This window comes from Schistocerca piceifrons, chromosome 3 (genome assembly GCF_021461385.2).
Source record: "Schistocerca piceifrons isolate TAMUIC-IGC-003096 chromosome 3, iqSchPice1.1, whole genome shotgun sequence".
Classification (NCBI taxonomy): Eukaryota; Metazoa; Arthropoda; class Insecta; order Orthoptera; family Acrididae; genus Schistocerca; species Schistocerca piceifrons.
The window spans coordinates 953,664,162-953,687,001 of record NC_060140.1 but is presented as its reverse complement, the minus strand read 5'-3'; the positions used below and the strand labels follow the sequence as shown (position 1 = coordinate 953,687,001).

General features: G+C 44.5%; 1 protein-coding gene across 1 annotated transcript in view; it reads right to left on the bottom strand.

Annotated features, from left to right (window-relative positions):
- Positions 1-22,840, bottom strand: part of LOC124788019 (troponin C, isoallergen Bla g 6.0101) — a 63,156-nt gene that overhangs the window by 25,109 nt on the left and 15,207 nt on the right. The gene's annotated exons all lie outside the window — the stretch shown is intronic.

The window sequence follows — 22,840 nt, the reverse complement described above, 5'->3', positions numbered from 1 at the left end:
CTTTAGAAACATATGTAAGCGCTACCTCTCACATAAAGTCTTGAAACGAACATTACAGTAACGCTAATGTCCATGAACGCTAGTAAATACTCAGAGCGATTCATTTCTTTCACTTTTGTAATAATGTTTAGTCAAGATCTCGAATACTTTTATAAAGAGGGAACATCATCATAGACGTGACAAAAACTATGGCCGCCTCTTATTCCATGTTAATGTTTTACTTTGAAAGTTCTTTCAGTCGTAAATTAGCTCGTGCTAAAAAGTTTATAATATGGCCGCTGTGTGATGTAGACTTTTCCCAAGAATACTACTGGTAAAAAGCTTACGCATTTTCAACCAGGTGGCAGTGTTGAGATTCCGCGACGTTTCGACGAGTGTCATACTTATCGTGAATTAAAGTGATGAGTATGATACCGATGATGAATACGACACTCGTCGAAACGTCGCAGTGTCCTAACACTGTAACCGGCTGGAAACACGAGAGCTTTTCATCAGTATTGCGTCTGTTTCTACGTTCCTTCATTTTTCTATGATAGGCACCGCTACCACATTTTCCAGCCTCGCAATTGCTTAAACGCTGCTGATTCTGTCACGCTCCTTATTGTTTCTCCTACTGATATATTTAACGTTAGTGCTGGAAGTGTTACAAGTCTATGTACTCTAACTGAAGTATGTGTCAACAAAAGTAATGTATCATTCCCGAGTCTTGTGGCAACAAGCGTAAATACCAATGACTGTTCCGATACAAATTTCAATTGTTAAAGTAATTTCACATGATTCTTCTGTAAGCTTTAACGGTCTCTTTTCTACTAGACTGCAGCCATGTTTTCATCCATTTCGGATTGTATGATACCCCTCTTTGTCAGTAAGCACTAGTGGCTTGGTTCAAATGGATCTGAGCACTATGGGACTTAACATCTGAGGTCATCAGTCCCCTAGAACTTAGAACTACTTACACCTAACTAACCTAAGGACATCACACACATCCATGCCCGAGACAGGATTCGGATCTGCGACCGTGGCGGTCGCGCGGTTCCAGACTGAAGCACCTAGAACCACTCGGCCACACCGGCCGGCAGTAAACATCAGTGATTGGGGTGATTTTCCCAGATGGCCCTCAAGAAAATGGCAGCCCTCACCGAGCACTCTCAATCTGTTAGGTGATTCTCCAGGACATCAAAGTGCGTCATTAACATCTGAAAAATGGAAGTGGGAGAATCTATAATGGAGTTGCGCGATGTAAAGGTGTGTAATAGGTAGAAGATGGGGCAGCGCTGATGAGAATGTAGCAACCATTCTGTGCAATTCACTGAATGGTTGGTCTATCTCGATAGGAAAGCGTCAATACAATGTGATTGTGATGTTATGGAACACACCCTCGACCAGCTGGTACTACAAAATTATTAATGACTTTTGAGTTTATACTTCTGTGACTAGTAAACATGTCATGTGGAATCGCTATTATCTGAATCTTGGAAGCAGCCGCTATTTGTTATTAGGGAAGTATTCCGCGACGTTTCCGCTTGGCTATGCTTTAATGTTTAACAAAGCACAGCGTTAATGATATAATGCAGATCAAACGGATGGAATCTCTTTCAATTTGTCATGTGCTCGCCACTTCACGAGTCTGATTTGACGGTTGCCGATGTGTATCCGTGCACCATTGAAGAAAGTTCTTATACAAAATGAAATTGTGTATCAAAAATGTTATTATACTTGAGAAGTGATTTCAGATCTGTTTCATGCCATCGAAAAGGTCATATGCGTATACAACAACCTTACCAGTTTGCTCTCGTGGATCTGCAAGATAGAGAAGCGGTTCATTGTAGATATTAAAGGATATCAGTCTCTCCTGGAAACCTTTCGTAAATCGTTTTATAACTTTACGATCTGTCCCTAGCCACTCAGCCATCTGCCCTAGACCGTTGCTAGCGGAATGTGATGACGTAGTGTTGTAAGTGCATATATGTAAAGCATATTGTCCAAGGACAGCATCGTCGACCACAGCGCTTGGCTGTTGCGATCACCAACAGCAGCATCAACATCATTATCATCATCATCATCACCAACCTGGATGTAGGCAAGATATACCACGCTGTGGCGTGGACACCATACTGACGCTGATACGTCCGTACTTGTATTCGTTTCAAGCAAATCAGGGATGATCACAGTCCTAAAACTGTTAATGTAGTTGCAGATGTAGATGTAATCAAAGTGTAGCTCATATAGTTTTTAAGCTACATGGGCAGTCCTCTACTAAAAGATAGGGTAGAACGGTAGGGCGTTGCTTCGATTAAAAAACAGTAGTAGACCTCGTCACATAAGCGAGAAACGTAACTTTATTTCGCGGCATCTGCTAACCCAACTAATTACGCACAGATTTGAGAACAGTGTGGAATATCCCGTCCATACTTGGAGGAACATAGACATATAAAAACTGAAACACGCAGTATTAATACCCCACAGTAAAAATCGAAAACTCACTCCAGGCATATCGTCCGACTTAACCAATGTACATTGCAGTAATATAGAATACCTCCATAGTCTTCGTTTTACTTCCTTCAAAAACTGCGGCAAATGACGTAGTAATAACATTTTCGACTTCGCAAAATTTACTATTCGCACCAACAATTCCATCACGAGTTCCATGCTTTCACATTTAACAAAAAGTTCCTCTTGATGTAAGAAACAATGAATCCAGTACAAACCGTTGGTCGATTGTTACAATTTTTATCTCTTTCATCGCGAACTAAATCTTTAAATTTTTTCTGCACGTTGTTGTAATACCGTTTCACAGCAAGTTTCCGGAAGCCGTCGATTATGCGACTACGTACCCGTAATAAATACTGGAAGTTCTCATCGTTCTGCTCTGTGATTCCCATACATTTTTAAACGACTGCGATGTTTGGCCGCTAGACTGCCTGTTTTTCGCAAACAGTCGCTGGACCTGTGAACTTACTTCAGCCACGAGCAAATGGCAAAAGATAAACAAGACTTACACTACGATTCTGCGAAAGTGAAGAAAACCGTGACGAGCAAAATAGGCCTCGCCAAATGCTAGAAGAAAGTGTCGCATCGCACTGCTAACAAGGGAACCTCCCCATCGCACCCCCCTCAGATTTAGTTATAAGTTGTCACAGTGGATAGGCCTTGAAAAACTGAACACAGATCAATCGAGAAAACAGGAAGAAGTTGTGTGGAACTGTGAAAAAATAAGCAAAATATACAAACTGAGTAGTTCATGGCAAGATATGCAACATCAAGGAAACAGAACGGAGGAGCGCAGTGGTCCCGTGGTAACGTTAGCAGCTGCGGAAAGAAAGGTCATTGGTTCAAATCTTCCATCGATTAAAAAGTTAAATTTTTTATTTTCAGTTTATGTGACAAACTCTTATGTTTTCATCACTTTTTTGGGAATGATTATCACATCCACAAGAAAACCTAATTCGGGCAAGCTAGAAGAATCTTTTTACCCATTCGCCAAGTGTACAAGTTAGGTGGGTCGACAACATATTCTTGTCATGTGACGCCCATGCCGTCACCAGTGTCGTATAGAATATTACTGATGTTTTTTCCTGTGGAGGAATCGGTTGACCTATGACCTTGCGATCAAATGTTTTGGGTTCCCATTGGAGAGGCACGTCCTTTCGTCTACTAATCGCGCGGTTTTGCGATGCGGTCGCAAAACACAGACACTAAACTTATTACAGTGAACAGAGACGTCAATGAACGAACGGACAGATAATAACTACGCAGAAATAAAGGAAGTAAAATTTTCGCTCGAAGGAAGACTTGAACCAAGGACCTCTCCGTCTGCAGCTGCTCACGCTACCGCGGGACCACGCCGCTCCTGAGCGCCATGTCTCCATAACGTTGCCTATCTTACGCATGGACTACTCAGTTTGTATATTTTGCTTATATTTTTCATAGTTGCACACAACTTCTTCCTGTTTTCTCAATTGATCTGTGTTCAGTTTATCAAGGCCTATCCACTGTGCCAACTTATAACTATATCTGAGGGGGTGCGATGGGGAGGTTCCCTTGTAAGAGAAATGTAGCGCTACACCGAGAAAGGCCGACCAAAGCCGAAACACACTGTGCAGTGCCGAGTAAGACTGAGCCTCGGTGTGCACATGTGAAGTTTTGCACACCGTGGCCGACTTTGCTTTAAGTCGTGTAAAGAGCGACGGGGCAGGATGATTACATGTTTGTAGGAGTGTTTTGAACGGCGAATCACGCTATAGCCAGTGGCAATACGATGGAAGGGCTTAGATTTGACTAATGCCTGGAGAACGTTATCCGCCATCACGCATAGTGTCAACAGTGAAATACGGAGGAGGTGGTGTTTCGATATAAGAGGGTGTGTTTGGTGGTGAACACATCTTAACAGCATTCTGTACTTCGTACAGTAGAAGAACGGGCTACAGACGATGACTGTATCAGTATGAGAAAAAAATGTGTCAGAAGGTAGCCGCTGTGAGGCAAAGGTTTGTCGACAATAACATTCCTGAAATGGACTGGCCTGCCCAGGGTCACGATCTGAAACCAGTGGAACATCATTCAGTTGAGAACGTGGACTTTACTCCAGATCCCAGCGCACACCGTCACTACCTTCAATGGTTTCGGTTCTTGAGGAAGAACAGACTGCCATTCCACCACAGACATTGCGTCATCTCGCGGAATGTGTTGTAGCAGTTCGCCTACTTTGTTTCTTCGTTGACTGTCCTCGGTGTCGACGTACTGGCTGAAAAAACAGGAGGGTAGCGGCGGGGGGTGGGGGGGTGGACGTGCAGTACATCTACAGCTACATGGTTACTCTGTAATTCACACTTAAATGCCTGGCAGAGGATTCATCGAAACGTTTTCATACTACTCCTCTACCATCCACGGGCCGCTGTGGCCGAGCGGTTCTAGGTGCTTCAGTCTGGCACCGCGCTGCTGCTACGGTCGCAGGTTCGAATCCTGCCTCGGGCATGGATGTGTGTGATGTCCTTAGTTAGGTTTAAGTAGTTCTAAGTCTAAGGGACTGATGAGCTCAGATGATAAGTCCCATAGTGCTTAGAGCCATTTGAACCATCTCTACCATTCCACTTTCGTATGGGAAAAAGGAACACCTAAATCTTTCCGTTCGAGCTCTCGTTTCTCTTATTTTATGATGATGATCATTTCTCCCTACGTAGGTGGGTGTCAAAAAATATTTTTGCATTCGGAAGAGAAAGCTGGTGATTGAAATTTCGTAAATAGATCTCGCCGCAAAGAAAACCGCCTTTGTTTCAGCGACTGCCACCCCAACTCGCGTGTCATATAAATGACACTCTCACCCCTATTGCGCGATGACACGAAACGAGCTGCCCTTCTTTGCACTTTTTCGATGTTCTCCGTCAATCCTACCTGGTAAGGATCCCACACCGTGCAGCAATATTCCAGCAGAGGACGGACAACTGTAATGTAGGCTGTCTTTTTAGTGGGTATGTCGCATCTACTAAATGTTCTGCCAAAAAAGCGCAGTCTTTGTTTCGTCTTCCCCACAATATTATCTATGTGGTCTTTCCAATTTAAGTTTCTCGTAATTGTAATTCCTGGGTATTTAGTCGAATTAACAGCTCTTAGATTTGTGCGATTTATCGTATACCCAAAATTTGTCGGATTTCTTTTAGTACCCATGTGGATGACCTCGCACTTTTTTTTGTTTAGTGCCAATTGCCACTTTTCGCACCATACAGAAATTTTCTCTAGATAATTTTGTAATTGGAATTGATGATTTTACTAGACGGTAAATTACAGCGTCATCTGCAAACAATCTAAGGGGTCTGCTCAGAGTATCACCTAGATCATTTATATAAATCAGGAACAGCAGAGGTCCTATGACACCACCTTGCGGAACTCCAGATATCACTTCTGTTCTACTCGATGATTTACCGTCTATCACTACGAACTGTGACCTCTCTGATAGGAAATCAGGAATCCAGTCACACAACTGAGACGATGCTCCATATGCACGCAATTTTATTAATAGTCGCTTGTGAGGAACGGTATCAAAAGCCTTCTGGAAATCTAGCAATATGGAATTGATCTGAGATCCCTTGTCGACAGCATTCATTACTTAATGGGAATAAAGAGCTAGCTGTGTTGCAAAAGAACAATATTTTCTGAATCCGTGTTGGTTATGGATCAATAAGTCATTTTCTTCAAGGTGATCCATAATGTTCGAGTACAGTATATGCCGCAAAATCCTACTGCAAATTGAGGTCAGTGATATGGGTCTGTAATTCAACGGGTTACTCCTATTTCCTTTCTTCAGAATTGGTGTGACCTGTCCTACTTTCCAGTCTTTAGGAACAAGAAAGGCGCTATTGTGTCTGCGTACTCTGAAAGGAACCTGATTGGTATACCATCTGGACCGGAAGACTTGCCTTTCTTAACTACTGTCTACTGTCGACTGTAAATGATGTATCCGACAGATGCATAGTTGCGTTTCACAGTCTTTTACTTTCACTTTTCACAATTCACACAGTTATATATGGCCAGAGCACTATTGTTCTAACTTCCCATATGCCTGATCAATAGTTAGCAGGCGAACATCCACATACCGCTACAATAGTTTCCTGCTGAACATCACTGAGCAGTAAAAACATCACTACATAATTCACTGTTCTTGAAGAATTATCAGGCACGTATGGAAACAGACAATGTCATTGTTTTTACACACGGCCTACTGGAGTAACACTTATTTCACTGTTAAGTCGATGTATTGTTATCGTTCTAACCAACACAGTAGAGATGGGCAAACTGAAACACGTAACTGTTTCGAAACAAATGAAACAGTACAATGTAATGTTTCGATACGCTGTTTCGAAACAGTGGAACAGTTTGTGTTTAGTAATCTAATAAACCTACACATTTTATCATCTTGAATGTCTACTGTATAAGTATGTCCATATAAACACAAATGAGGAGCGATAGCGCTAATCATATTGCAGAAAGTATGAAACTATCGCTTAGTTCCAAAAGAAATCCGTTGGAATTGGATTACTCGATAAATAGTACAATTCTCAAGGCTGTCAATTCAACTAAGTACCTGGGTGTTAAAATTACGAACTTCAGTTGGAAAGACCACATAGATAATATTGTGGGGAAGGCGAGCCAAAGGTTGCGTTTCATTGGCAGGACACTTAGAAGATGCAACAAGTCCACTAAAGAGACAGCTTACACTACACTCGTTCGTCCTCTGTTAGAATATTGCTGCGCGGTGTGGGATCCTTACCAGGTGGGATTGACGGAGGACATCGAAAGGGTGCAAAAAAGGACAGCTCGTTTTGTATTATCACGTAGTAGGGGAGAGAGTGTGGCAGATATGATACGCGAATTGGGGTGGAAGTCATTACAGCAAAGACGTTTTTCGTCGCGGCGAGATCTATTTACGAAATTTCAGTCACCAACTTTCTCTTCCGAATGCGAAAATATTTTGTTGAGCCCAACCTACATAGGTAGGAATGATCATCATAATAAAATAAGAGAAATCGGAGCTCGAACAGAAATGTTTAGGTGTTCGTTTTTCCCGCGCGCTGTTCGGAAGTGGAATGGTAGGGAGATAGTACGATTGTGGTTCGACGAACCCTCTGCCAAGCACTTAAATGTGAATTGCAGAGTAATCATGTACATGTAGATGTAGATGTAGGCGTATAGGCATTTCGTATTTCCTACAGCAAATGCACTGCTTTCGTGTCGTGTGACTTTCGTACTTTTCAATTGACTGGGGACAGCCATAGCTGAAGACAGAAGAACCACCACGAACGGAACTGGAGGTGGGATCAAACTGCAGAAACAACGGATATGCTACTGGGATTCCCACATTCCGTTAGTATGGGTAATATACCCATCCTGCTAATTTCCATGCACACAAAGGGAATCATTGTGGATAATAGGCACATTGACTATAGGCTCACAGATAATTCGAATAAATAAAATATAACAGAAAAAATTTTGTTTTTCAAGGTGTTTCGAACCGTTACTATAAATTCACCATGCTCCCCAGCCCTTCCCGTTCACCACTACACTATCAGTGATATGTCAAACAGATTGCTTGCAATTATACCTACATCAGATTTATGTATGTGTCTAATAACTGTCACTCTACGCCTTCTTTATTCAAAATGTTGTAGGTTTACTTGTGTTTCTTAATATGATTACTGTACATGAACAGAGAAGCGTATGTTAAAAAAAGTGTAATTTAACTGAATGATTTTCACATATTTATTATTTTGAATGTGAATAGTATGCGTTATTTTATTGTTTGGTTAGTGTTTATAAAGCAGATGTTACGCCATTTCGAAATAGGACAGTCAGCTAGAAACGAAGCTTTATTTTCGGATATCTTATGCTTCATGCTATTGCCTGTCAAAAAGATTTCGACACTCTTGAAAGTGTTTCACGAAGTGGTACGTTGTGTTTCAGTACCTGTGCCAAGCCCGAATCTCGTCCGACACAGAGAGGAATGAAACATCACTGTTTCGATACAATTAGTCCGTTCCAAGCACAGGTGGACTGAAACAGCCTTGTTTTGAAACAACGATACAGTTTCTGTGTCTGGCTCGAGATCGAATCTGGTCCGGTTATCCGAGCCAGGGGCGGAATGAAACACCACTGTTCCGAAACAGTGAACCACAGCCGTTCTGAAATTCAGCCGTGGACTGACTGTCTCGTGACCAAAAACTGGGACCTCATATATCCTCACAATAATAGTTACTGAACTTACACATTGTTCGAGGTTAAATTTACAAGAAATTACAATTAAAACGTAACTCATTAAATTAACTGAATACACCAAAAATTGGTTCTCTTTAACAGTTTCTTCTACTGCAAGGCCACGCGGGATTAGCCGAGCGGTCTAGGCGCTGCAGTCATGGACTGTGCGGCTGGTCCCTGCGGAGGTTCGAGTCCTCCCTCGGGAATGGGTGTGTGTGTTTGTCCTTCGGATACTTTAGGTTAAGTAGTGTGTAAGCTTAGGGTCTGATGACCTTAGCAGTTAAGTCCCATAAGATTTCATACACATTTGAACATTTTTTTTTCTACTGCAAGAGCTAGGCTGAATTATTTTTTTAAATCATGAAATTAACATATATAGTTACGCAAACAATATTTCTGACCAAACTATTAACTACTTTGGAATTAATTAAGGGCTGTCTTTGCTATCATGCTTTCGAATATAGCCAAATAGATACTTCAGGATTACTATTATTTAGTCTTCCAAATGTTTATAATTAGTACAGAATTTATACAGGGTGTTACAAAAAGGTACGGTCAAACTTTCAGGAAACATTCCTCACACACAAATATAGAAAAGATATTATGTGCACATGTGTCCGGAAACGCTTAATTTCCAAGTTAGAGCTCATTTTAGTTTCGTCAGTATGTACTGTACTTCCTCGATTCACCGCCAGTTGGCCCAATTGAAGGAAGGTAATGTTGACTTCGGTGCTTGTGTTGACATGCGACTCATTGCTCTACAGTTTGGGCAGGCATTGTTGGTGATGTCTTGATTGGGCCCCATGTTCTTCCACCTACGCTCAATGGAGCACGTTATCATGGTTTCATAGGGGATACTCTACCTGTGCTGCTGGAACACGTGCCTTTACAAGTACGACACAACGTGTGGTTCATGCACGATGGAGCTCCTGCACATTTCAGTCGAAGTATTCGTACGCTTCTCAACAACAGATTGATTGGTAGAGGCGGACCAATTCCACGGCCTCCACGCTCTCCTGACCTCAACCGTCTTGACTTTCATTTATGGGGGCATTTGAAAGCTCTTGTCTACGCAACCCCGGTACCAAATGTAGAGACTCTTCGTGTTCGTATTGTGAACGGCTATAAGACAATACACCATTCTCCAGGGCTGCATCAGCGCATCAAGTATTCCATGCGACGGAGGGTGGATGCATGTATCTTCGCTAACGGAGGACATTTTGAACATTTCCTGTAACAAAGTGTTTGAAGTCACGCTGGTACGTTCTGTTGCTGTGTGTTTCCATTCCATGATTAATGTGATTGGAAGAGAAGTAATAAAATGAGCTCTAACATGGAAAGTAAGCTTTTCCAGACGCATGTCCACATAACATATTTTCTTTCTTTGTGTGTGAGGAATGTTTCCTGAAAGTTTGGCCGTACCTTTTTGTAACACCCTGTATGTGTTTATACGTCAACAATAGGAATTAAGTTACGAAACAATTGCTGATTTCACCCTATAACAAAAGTTACCAATCAGGAATAGTGAAAATAAATGAGAAAATCAATTACATACATAAAACTAAGCACAAATTTAGATCTGGTGTTATATTCTTTAAGGCTGAGGGCCAACCTTTCTCTCATATGAAAATGCAAATTATACTCACGTATGTTAATAGTAATTATTTCAAAAATGTATCTTAAGGAGGCAGATGGCAAAACAAGAGGGGAAGTAAAAAATATCCCATCTTGTTTCATCACAGTGCATCGAGCAGATTTCATGCCATCATAAAGGCGAAGGGTGGACAGACCCTACATGAATATCCTCTAAGAAGTGTCAGGATACTTTTCATCTGATAGCGTATATTCTCATCACTTGTGTAACGTTGGCACTGTAAATCTCGGAGATACTACCACGGCCGGCCGCTGTGGCCGAGCGGTTGTAGGCCTTCAGTCCGGGAACCGCGCGACTGCTACGGTCGCAGGTTCGAATCCTGCCTCGGGCGTGGATGGGTGTGATGTCCTTAGGGGACTGATGACCTCAGATGTTAAGTCCTATAGCGCTCAGAGCCATTTGAACCATACTAACGCGAATGTTTGGTATTACTATGCGTGACGTATTAAGCGAACGAATTACAAGCCATATATAATACATGGCCGCCGTTTGTAGTACGTTCTACTATGTAAACACGCCTCATGATACATACAGTTTCAACTCACAGACCAATTACATGCATTCTCAGGTACAGCAGCAACCACAACACCACAGTTACAAGAACTCATCAGGAAAACATATTTCCCGTACAACCCATTGTATGTACGACTATTTATGTACTAATGTATTCCTGAATGGGGAAGAGGGAGCCCAAAAGCGTACGACAGAAATATTTCACTTGCTACAAGATCTGTTTGGTTTCAAACTCGATAGTATGATGTACATTTCAAAACATGAGGACCGTAAACTTGCTTTTGAGTCTTTCTCAGGCATAATCTGTTATTGAAATGATTTATGTTATTGCGAAAGAAAGAGACATGTTTTCTCCTTCCAGGGTTACTAACTTTCACTTCTGACGAATCTGTATTGCAGTAAAAAACTGCCTCGACTGCTCGAGCTATTAATGATCCATTTTCCACGGCGCATCAGTGTCCATTATTTATCCACTACGAGTTGTGTACTTATCATTTGACTAGTTTCATCAGACTTGATCAATTCAGTGACAGTTGATTAATCGTTGGTTAATGATAGTTGTACGGTTGCGCTCTTTGGAAAAAAGAGAGTAAACCTCCTGTCTCCTGTGTAATCTCACGGAAAGAACAGGAAGAATGAATTTAGACTAAGCGGCAAGAATAGTAAAACCAGCAACCTGCGTGAACAAATACACCGTTTGCTTCAGACATTCCAAGAAAAATCCTGTAGATGGCATTCGGAGACTGTTCGCTTCCATGCCACAACGAAGAAAAGAGTGTATTCGTTTCCTTGGGGGTGAAACCTCATGCTGATGTTACTACATCTACATCTACATGGATACTCTGCGAATCAGATTTAAGTGCCTGGCAGAGGGTTCATCAAACCACCTTCACAATTATCTATTATTCCAATCCCGTATAGCGCGCGGAAAGAATTAACACCTATATCTTTCCGTACGAGCTCTGACTTCCCTTATTTTATTGTAGTGATCGTTCCTCCCTATGTGGGTCGGTGTCAACAAAATACGCTCCTGGAAATAGAAATAAGAACACCGTGAATTCATTGTCCCAGGAAGGGGAAACTTTATTGACACATTCCTGGGGTCAGATACATCACATGATCACACTGACAGAACCACAGGCACATAGACACAGGCAACAGAGCATGCACAATGTCGGCACTAGTACAGTGTATATCCACCTTTCGCAGCAATGCAGGCTGCTATTCTCCCATGGAGACGATCGTAGAGATGCTGGATGTAGTCCTGTGGAACGGCTTGCCATGCCATTTCCACCTGGCGCCTCAGTTGGACCAGCGTTCGTGCTGGACGTGCAGACCGCGTGAGACGACGCTTCATCCAGTCCCAAACATGCTCAATGGGGGACAGATCCGGAGATCTTGCTGGCCAGGGTAGTTGACTTACACCTTCTAGAGCACGTTGGGTGGCACGGGATACATGCGGACGTGCATTGTCCTGTTGGAACAGCAAGTTCCCTTGCCGGTCTAGGAATGGTAGAACGATGGGTTCGATGACGGTTTGGATGTACCGTGCACTATTCAGTGTCCCCGCGACGATCACCAGTGGTGTACGGCCAGTGTAGGAGATCGCTCCCCACACCATGATGCCGGGTGTTGGCCCTGTGTGCCTCGGTCGTATGCAGTCCTGATTGTGGCGCTCACCTGCACGGCGCCAAACACGCATACGACCATCATTGGCACCAAGGCAGAAGCGACTCTCATCGCTGAAGAAGACACGTCTCCATTCGTCCCTCCATTCACGCCTGTCGCGACACCACTGGAGGCGGGCTGCACGATGTTGGGGCGTGAGCGGAAGACGGCCTAACGGTGTGCGGGACCGTAGCCCAGCTTCATGGAGACGGTTGCGAATGGTCCTCGCCGATACCCCAGGAGCAACAGTGTCCCTAATTTGCTGGGAAGTGGCGGTGCGGTCCCCTACGGCACTGCGTAGGATCCTACGGTCTTGGCGTGCATCCGTGCGTCGCTGCGGTCCGGTCCCAGGTCGACGGGCACGTGCACCTTCCGCCGACCACAGGCGACAACATCGATGTACTGTGGAGACCTCACGCCCCACGTGTTGAGCAATTCGGCGGTACGTCCACCCGGCCTCCCGCATGCCCACTATACGCCCTCGCTCAAAGTCCGTCAACTGCACATACGGTTCACGTCCACGCTGTCGCGGCATGCTACCAGTGTTAAAGACTGCGATGGAGCTCCGTATGCCACGGCAAACTGGCTGACACTGACGGCGGCGGTGCACAAATGCTGCGCAGCTAGCGCCATTCGACGGCCAACACCGCGGTTCCTGGTGTGTCCGCTGTGCCGTGCGTGTGATCATTGCTTGTACAGCCCTCTCGCAGTGTCCGGAGCAAGTATGGTGGGTCTGACACACCGGTGTCAATGTGTTCTTTTTTCCATTTCCAGGAGTGTATTTTCGCATTCAGAGGAGAAAGTTGGTGATTGGAATTTCGTGAGAAGATTCCGTCGCAACGAAAAACGCCTTTCTTTAAATGATGTCCAGCCCAAATCCTGTAGCACTTCTATGACACTCTCTCCCATATTTCGCGATAATACAAAACGTGCTGCCTTCCTTTGAACTTTTTCGATGTACTCCGTCAGTCCTATCTGGTAAGGATCCCACACCGCGCAGAAATATTCTAAAAGAGGACGGACAAGCGTAGTGTAGGCAGTCTCCTTAGTATGTCACATTTTGTAAGTGTCCTGCCGATAAAACGCAGTCTTTGGTTAGCCTTCCCCGCAACAATTTCTATGTGTTCCCTTCAATTTAAGTTGTTCGTAATTGTAAAACCTAGGTATTTAGATGAATTTACGGCTTTTAGATTAGACTGATTTATCGTGTAACCGAAGTTTAACGAGTTTCTTTTAGCACTCATGTGGATGTCCTCGCACATTTCGGTATTTAGGGTCAACTGCCACATTTCGCACCATTCCGGTATTCTTCTAAGTCATCGTGCAGTTTGTTTTGGTCTTCTGATGACTTTATTAGTCGATAAATGACAGCGTCATCTGCTAACAACCGAAGACGGCTGCTCAGATTGTCTCCAAAATCGTTTATATCGATAAGGAACAGCAAAGGGCCTATACGACTACCTCATGGAACGCCAGAAATCACTTCTGTTTTACTCGATGACTTTCCGTCAATTACTACGAACTGTGACCTCTCTGACAGGAAATGACAAATCCAGTCACATAACTGAGACGATATTCCATAAGCACGCAATTTCACTACGAGCCGCTTGTGTGGTACAGTGTCAAAAGTCTTCCGGTAATCCAGAAATACGGAATCGATCTGAAATCCCTTGTCAATAGCACTCAACACTTCATCTGAATAAAGAGCTAGTTGTGTTTCACAGGAACGATGTTTTGTTAACCCATGTTGACTGTGTGTCAATAGACAGTTTTCATCGAGGTAATTCATAATGTTCGAACACAATATATGTTCTAAAATCCTGCTGCATATCGACGTTAACCATATGGGTCTGTAATTTAGTGGATTACTCCTACTACCTTTCTTGAATATTGGTGTGACCTGTGCAACTTTCCAGTCTTTGGGTACGGATATTTCGTCGAGCGAACGTTTGTTCAAAAAAAATGGCTCTCAGCACTATGGGACTCAACTGCTGAGGTCATTAGTCCCCTAGAACTTAGAACTAGTTAAACCTAACTAACCTAAGGACATCACAAACATCCATGCCCGAGGCAGGATTCGAACCTGCGACCGTAGCGGTCTTGCGGTTCCAGACTGCAGCGCCTTTAACCGCACGGCCACTTCGGCCGACCGAACGTTTGTATATGATTGTTTAAGTGTGGAGCTAACGCATCAGCATACTCCGAAAGGAACCTAATTGGTATACAGTCTGGACCAGAAGGCTTGCTTTTATTGATTTAAGTTGCTTCACTACTCCGAAGATATTTACTTCTACGTTACTCATGCTGGCAGCTGTTCTCGATTCGAATTCTGGAATGTTTACTTCGTCTTCTAGTGGACATTAGTTGTTGTTGTTGTTGTTGTTGTTGTAGTGGTCTTCAGTCCTAAGACTGGTTTGATGCAGCTCTCCATGCTACTCTATCCTGTGCAAGCGTCTTCATCTCCCAGTACTTACTGCAACGTATATCCTTCTGAATCTGCTTAGTGTATTCATCTCTTGGTCTCCCTCTACGATTTTTACCCTCCACGCTCCCTCCAATGCTAAATTTGTGATCCATTGGTGCCTCAGAACATGCCCTACCAACCGATCCCTTCTTCTTGTCAAGTTGTGCCACAAACTCCTCTTCTCCCCAGTTCCATTCAATACCTCCTCATTAGTTACGTGATCTACCCATCTAATCTTCAGCATTCTTCTGTAGCACCACATTTCGAAAGCTTCTATTCTCTTCTTGTCCAAACTATTTATCGTCCACGTTTCACTTACATACATGGCTACACTCCATACAAATACTTTCAGAAACGACTTCCTGACACTTAAATCTATACTCGATGTTAACAAATTTCTCTTCTTCAGAAACGCTTTCCTTGCCATGGCCAGTCTACATTTTATATCCTCTCATCAGTTATTTTGCTCCCCAAATAGCAAAACTCCTTTACTACTTTAAGTGTCTCATTTCCTAATCTAATTCCCTCAACATCACCCGACTTAATTCGACTACATTCCATTACCCTCGTTTTGTTTTTGTTGATGTTCATCTTATATCCTGCTTTCAAGACACTGTCCATTCCGTTCAGCTGCTCTTCCAAGTCCTTTGCTGTCTCTGACAGAATGACAATGTCATCGACTAACCTCAAAGGTTTTATTTCTTCTCCATGGATTTCAATACCTACTCCGAATTTTTCCTTTGTTTCCTTTACTGCTTGCTCAATACACAGACTGAATAACATCGGGGAGAGTTAGTACCAAATGGAATGAAAGTGTAATCATTTCAATATCGGACTGGTGCTTCATGGTAAAACATCTTACAGTTCAGTTAGTGCATAAAGGAGTTATTCTGAGGTTCGTACGTAGACATTTTAGGTATACCTACATCGTGACTACAACAGTATTTGATCCCTCGTAGTTCCTGTTACACACCAGCGCCTGATGTCTTTAACACCTTGCTCGGCTACTCGTGTAGTTGCCGTCGTAGCTCGTACGCACTGTCATTTGATCTTATCTGCTCTTCCGACGAACCGTTCCTATTTCAGCCCTCCCCGACGGCACGGGCTGACACAGATTGAAGGGGTGGGGTGTTTGCCAGCACAGTTGGCGCGGCGGGCACCCTCTGAGCGACGCGACAGGTGCTGTCCCGACTAAAAGGTCGCGACACTCGCTGGCACTGCCGAGAGGCATGTCTGGCGTCCGATGTGGAGTGACACCGACTCCTAGGTGCGTGGCCTCGTGTTAGCTATTAGCACCGCGCAGGGTAGCAGACAGCGCCTCACGTACGGCTGTCAGAAGCTACGGCAGCGACTGTTGTAACCATTATGAAGGAAGCGAAATTTAACCGACAGGAAGAAGATGCTGTGATGTGAAAAGGATTAGCTTTTCAGAGCATTCACACAAGGTTGGCGCCGGTGGCGACACCTACAACGTGCTGACATGAGGAAAGTTTCCAACCGATTTCTCATACACAAACAGCAGTTTACCGGCGTTGCCTGATGAAACGTTGTTGTGATGCCTCGTGTAAGGAGGAGAAATGCGTACCATCACGTTTCCGATTTTGATAAACGTCGGATTGTAGCCTATCGCGATTGCGGTTTATCGTATCGCGACAATGCTGCTCGCGCTGGTCGAGATCCAATGACTGTTAGCAGAATATGGAATCGGTGGCTTCAGGAGGGTAATACGGAACGCCGTGCTGGATCCCAACGGCCTCGTATCACTAGCAGTCGAGATGACAGGCATCTTATCCGCATGGCTGTAACGGATCGTGCAGCCACGTCTCGATCCCTGAGGCAACAGATGTGGACGTTTGCAAGACAACAACCATCTGCACGAGCAGTTCGACGACGTTTGCAGCAGCAGGCACTATCAGCTCGGAGACCGTGGCCGCGGTTACCTTCGACGCTGCATCACAGACAGGAGCGCCTGCGACAGTGTACTCAACGACGAACCTGGGTGGACGAATGGCAAAACGTCATTTTTTCGGATGAATCCAGATTCTGTCTACAGAATCATTATGGTCGTATCCGCATTTGGCGACATCGCGGTGAACTCAAATTGGAAGTGTGTATTCGTCATCGCCATACTGGCGTATTACCCGGCGTGATGGTATGGGGTGTCATTGGGTACACGTCTCGGTCACCTCTTGTTCGCATTGAGAGCACTTTGAACAGTGGACGTTAAATTTCAGATGTGTTACGATTCGTGGCTCTACCCTTCATTCGAATCCTACGAAACCCTACATTTCAGCAGGATAATGCACGACCGCATGTTGTAGGTCCTGTCCGGGCTTTTCTCGATACAGAAAATGTTCGACTGCTGCCCTGGCCACCACATTCTCCAGAGCTCTCACCAACTGAAAACGGCCCGCATCTCGTGGTCGTGCGGTAGCGTTATCGCTTCCCACGCCCGGGTTCCCGGGTTCGATTCCCGGCGGGGTCAGGGATTTTCTCTGCCTCGTGATGGCTGGGTGTTGTGTGATGTCCTTAGGTTAGTTAGGTTTAAGTAGTTCTAAGTGGTAGGGGACTGATGACCATAGATGTTAAGTCCCATAGTGCTCAGAGCCATTTTGAACTGAAAACGTCTGGTGAAAACGTCTGGTCAATGGTGGCTGAGCAACTGGCTCGTCACAATACGCCAGTCACTACTCTTGATGAAGTGTACACGCAATCCAAGCTCTGACTCAATGCCCAGGTGTATCGAGGCCGTTATTACGGCCAGAGGTGGTTGTTCTGGGTACTGATTTCTCAGGATCTACGCACCCAAATTGCGTGAAAATGTAATCACAGGTTAGTTCTAGTGTAATATATTTGTCCAATGAATACCCGTTTATCATCTGCATTTCTTCTTGGTGTAGCAATTTTAATGGCCAGTAGTGTAGATTCTTATTTACTTCAAATGCGTATGCAGAGACGTTTGTTCACAGATTCTGCAACGTATTGTCAGTGCTTCTGACAAAAACGGTCCTATTTACTTCTGTGAACAACTCGAAAGGGAGTGGGCCAGTGCATCGTTTCATTGTAACACCTATCACAGCTTCCTTTTCGTTCCATTCACTGTTCAAAAAATGGCTCTGAGCACTATGGGACTCAACTGCTGTGGTCATCAGTCCCCTAGAACTTAGAACTAATTAAACCTAACTAACCTAAGGACATCACACACATCCATGCCCGAGGCAGGATTCGAACCTGCGACCATAGCAGCAGCGCGGCTCCGGACTGGAGCGCCTAGAACCGCACGACCACCGCGGCCGGCCATTCACTGTTAGAGCGACGGGTAACTCACCACTTGAATCCTTCTCAGCGAGTTGTTACCTTTTAAATTTAGGTTTCACGTTTTCTTCGGGAACGACACGTGAGATTCTGAAAGCAACTATTAATAAGGTGGACATGTCATATTGAATTTTGTATGTTATCGATGTGCATGTCAGAGAGAGAGAGAGAGAGAGCAAGTTATATTACTGTTAAACAATCTTTGATCTTGTTTTGTAAATAAAACTGCTTTTCCCTGCTGCTAGTTACTTTATTGATCCCATACGCCTTTCACCTTCTCCTGTTCTAAGGCATCCTCAGTCGGATCTACACTCCTGGAAATGGAAAAAAGAACACATTGACACCGGTGTGTCAGACCCACCATACTTGCTCCGGACACTGCGAGAGGGCTGTACAAGCAATGATCACACGCACGGCACAGCGGACACACCAGGAACCGCGGTGTTGGCCGTCGAATGGCGCTAGCTGCGCAGCATTTGTGCACCGCCGCCGTCAGTGTCAGCCAGTTTGCAGTGGCATACGGAGCTCCATCGCAGTCTTTAACACTGGTAGCATGCCGCGACAGCGTGGATGTGAACCGTATGTGCAGTTGACGGACTTTGAGCGAGGGCGTATAGTGGGCATGCGGAAGGCCGGGTGGACGTACCGCCGAATTGCTCAACACGTGGGGCGTGAGGTCTCCACAGCACATCGATGTTGTCGCCAGTGGTCGGCGGAAGGTGCACGTGCCCGTCGACCTGGGACCGGACCGCAGCGACACACGGATGCACGCCAAGACCGTAGGATCCTACGCAGTGCCGTAGGGGACCGCACCGCCACTTCCCAGCAAATTAGGGACACTGTTGCTCCTGGGGTATCGGCGAGGACCATTCGCAACCGTCTCCATGAAGCTGGGCTACGGTCCCGCACGCCGTTAGGCCGTCTTCCGCTCACGCCCCAACATCGTGCAGCCCGCCTCCAGTGGTGTCGCGACAGGCGTGAATGGAGGGACGAATGGAGACGTGTCGTCTTCAGCGATGAGAGTCGCTTCTGCCTTGGTGCCAATGATGGTCGTATGCGTGTTTGGCGCCGTGCAGGTGAGCGCCACAATCAGGACTGCATACGACCGAGGCACACAGGGCCAACACCCAGATCATGGTGTGGGGAGCGATCTCCTACACTGGCCGTACACCACTGGTGATCGTCGAGGGGACACTGAATAGTGCACGGTACATCCAAACCGTCATCGAACCCATCGTTCTACCATTCCTAGACCGGCAAGGGATCTTGCTGTTCCAACACGACAATTCACGTCCGCATGTATCCCGTGCCACCCAACGTGCTCTAGAAGATGTAAGTCAACTACCCTGGCCAGCAAGATCTCCGGATCTGTCCCCCATTGAGCATGTTTGGGACTGGATGAAGCGTCGTCTCACGCGGTCTGCACGTCCAGCACGAACGCTGGTCCAACTGAGGCGCCAGGTGGAAATGGCATGGCAAGCCGTTCCACAGGACTACATCCAGCATCTCTACGATCGTCTCCATGGGAGAATAGCAGCCTGCATTGCTGCGAAAGGTGGATATACACTGTACTAGTGCCGACATTGTGCATGCTCTGTTGCCTGTGTCTATGTGCCTGTGGTTCTGTCAGTGTGATCATGTGATGTATCTGACCCCAGGAATGTGTCAATAAAGTTTCCCCTTCCTGGGACAATGAATTCACGGTGTTCTTATTTCAATTTCCAGGAGTGTATAACGATAGAGTTTTAGATTATTAAACAGTTCACTACGCGATTTTTTGTAAAAAAAAAAAAAATAATTACTTACGATTTGCTGATCTGCGTTTCCTCACATCTGGTCTGGAGGTCGCACTACCATTCTTATCACTGCCATGTAATCACATCTGTGTTCTCGCCTTCCACACACTGTTCACCATGTTTCTCACTCTTTTTTGTGGTGGACTATTATTCTTTTCTCACTCGAACAATAGACCACCACAAAAAAGAGTGAGAAACATGGTGAACAGTGTGTGGAAGGCGAGAACACAGATGTGATTACATGGCAGTGACAAGAATGGTAGTGCGACCTCCAGACCAGATGTGAGGAAACGCAGATCAGCAAATCGTAAGTAATTACTTTTTTTTTTTTTTACAAAAAATCGCGTAGTGAACTGTTTAATAATCTAAAACTAACAAAACTGTATGGTTATAAGTACCACTGATGATGCCTTAGAACAGAAGAAGGTGAAACGCGTATCGGATAAATAAAGTAACTAGCAGCAGGGAAAGGCAGTTTTATTTACAAAACAAGTATTTATATGCTTGCTGCGGAGGATGGCCACACAAACAAACTTGTTAATCTTTGATCTCGTTGTGCCACAGTCTTGGCCTCTGTGCAGTTTGATACATTCTTAGTTAAAGTGTGGTGGGTGGTGGGCGTACGCTGTAGTGCAGTGTTGACTTGTGATTGTATCTGTTAGATGAGAAAGACTTACTGTAAAGCACAACAAGGATGAACATGATGTATACGTCTGAAAGCGAAAGGAATGTATTTTTTTATTTTTTTATTTTTTTTATTTTTTATTTTTTTTAAGAGAAGTTGTATGAGGTACGACTGCAGCACTGTGCATCTAATTTGTAATAAGGAAGAAATGATTATTGGCAGCTAGTTAACTTTCTTCACTTGCTCAGGGCTCAGGGTCGAGAGAAAGATCACCCCACTTTCCTGAGTCATGGATCAACATATTAATTGATTATGTTGTATGGTTTTTATAGGAGTTCTCTGTTAACACTGCAGACCTTTTAAATCATTGTTCATTTTCTTAAGCATAGTATTGTTCACACCAATGTTATGTTTGAACTTAACGCGAAGTTTTATTCTCGTTTTTTGAATACATACGTCACTCTAAAATAGTTGTCTTTCAATATCATTTCATTGGAATAGTTACTCTGCCGGCCGTGGTGGCTGAGCGGTTCTAGGCGCTACAATCTGGAACCGCGCGACCGCTGCGGTCGCAGGTTCGAATCCTCCCTCGGGCATGGATGTGTGTGGTGTCCTTAGGTTAGTTAGGTTTAAGTAGTTAAGTTCTAGGGGACTGATGACCTCAGATGTTAAGTCCCATAGTGCTCAGAGCTATTTGAACCAATAGTTACTCTCCCGATCCCACTGTTTATCTTTAAGCATTACCACATGTCACCATGTGGTATGCAACAGTTTGAATATAGTTTGGAAATTTTATTTAGAAATGGAAACCTAGCTCAGCGGCTGCCTGCCTGCTGTTTGCTGTTGTGTTTTCGAGAAATCTGGAATAATGTTGTCAAGACACGAGGAAAGTAGAAATTTTGATTAGGCCCCGATAATTGTTTTATTTCGGTTGCGCATTTAATATAAAATTATATTCAGACCAGTTACAGTGCAATTCAAATTAGGTTCTGTTCAGTCAAAGGTTAGCATACGAGCTTAACTTGGACAACACTTTGTAGGTACATAGTTTTGGTAATACGTAGACTTTTATAGATTGGGAGGTAAAGTTGACCTAGATTCTACACAGAAACAAATATAGGAGGGAAGCTGCACTATTAGTAAGGCAATACATCTTCGTTATATGCATTATCAGCAATGACTAATTAAACAAACAATATAAATAGCTTTTCATATACAGAGAAAACGTTTTGTAAACTGAAATAATCTTTATAAAGGTCTTCCCAAGAGTGCTTTGAAGATAATACACTTCCTGACAAAAGTAGTAAAGCGCCCAGAAGACACGGTCGGATTTAAATGTAACTTATACTTCTGCACCTCCGGCGGGTGTCTGAATGATTGAGGTCGTATTTCCCTGTGACTGGTAGGACGGCCACCAAAATGCAGTAATGTTCCTCGTGTTTATCGTTGTTACCACGCTTGTTAGAGTATTAATAGGGGAGTGCACAGCGACAAATGTTGAGCGATTACGAAGGACACGGAGATGCCGCGTATCGTTTGAGACAGCGTTATCAGCATGAGAGCGAATTTGAAATGGGCCTTGTAGGGTGCCTCCATTTGGCCATCTGGATTTGTGGAGCGTTTGGATGCGACAGTGGCCCGATGTTGGACTGCTTGGGAAAGTGAAGGTCGGCACATTCGTTGTCGGCCACGTCTGACCACCACAAGGGAAGGTCGCGGTATTGTGCACCAAGCAAATCGTAACGCCTTTACATCTGTGACTCCCACCCGAGAGCAACTAATGGACTGTCATCCCACATCACTGGTCAAAGGTTAACAGCAGCCGGACTAGAATATTACTGTCCTAAGCTGTGGATGTAGTATCACAAAGTCACTTCGACTGTTCAGAAATGTCACTAAACCCACACAAAGATGTAAACAACCATGTGCGAGCAGCGCCTATTAGACGGAGGGGGTCCGACAGCCGATCAGTTCCAGTCATTCCACCAGGTGCACGGCTCGTTTTGTCCGTAGTTCAACCATGTCTAGACGGTCAATACCGCGGTTCGATTGCCTCCGCA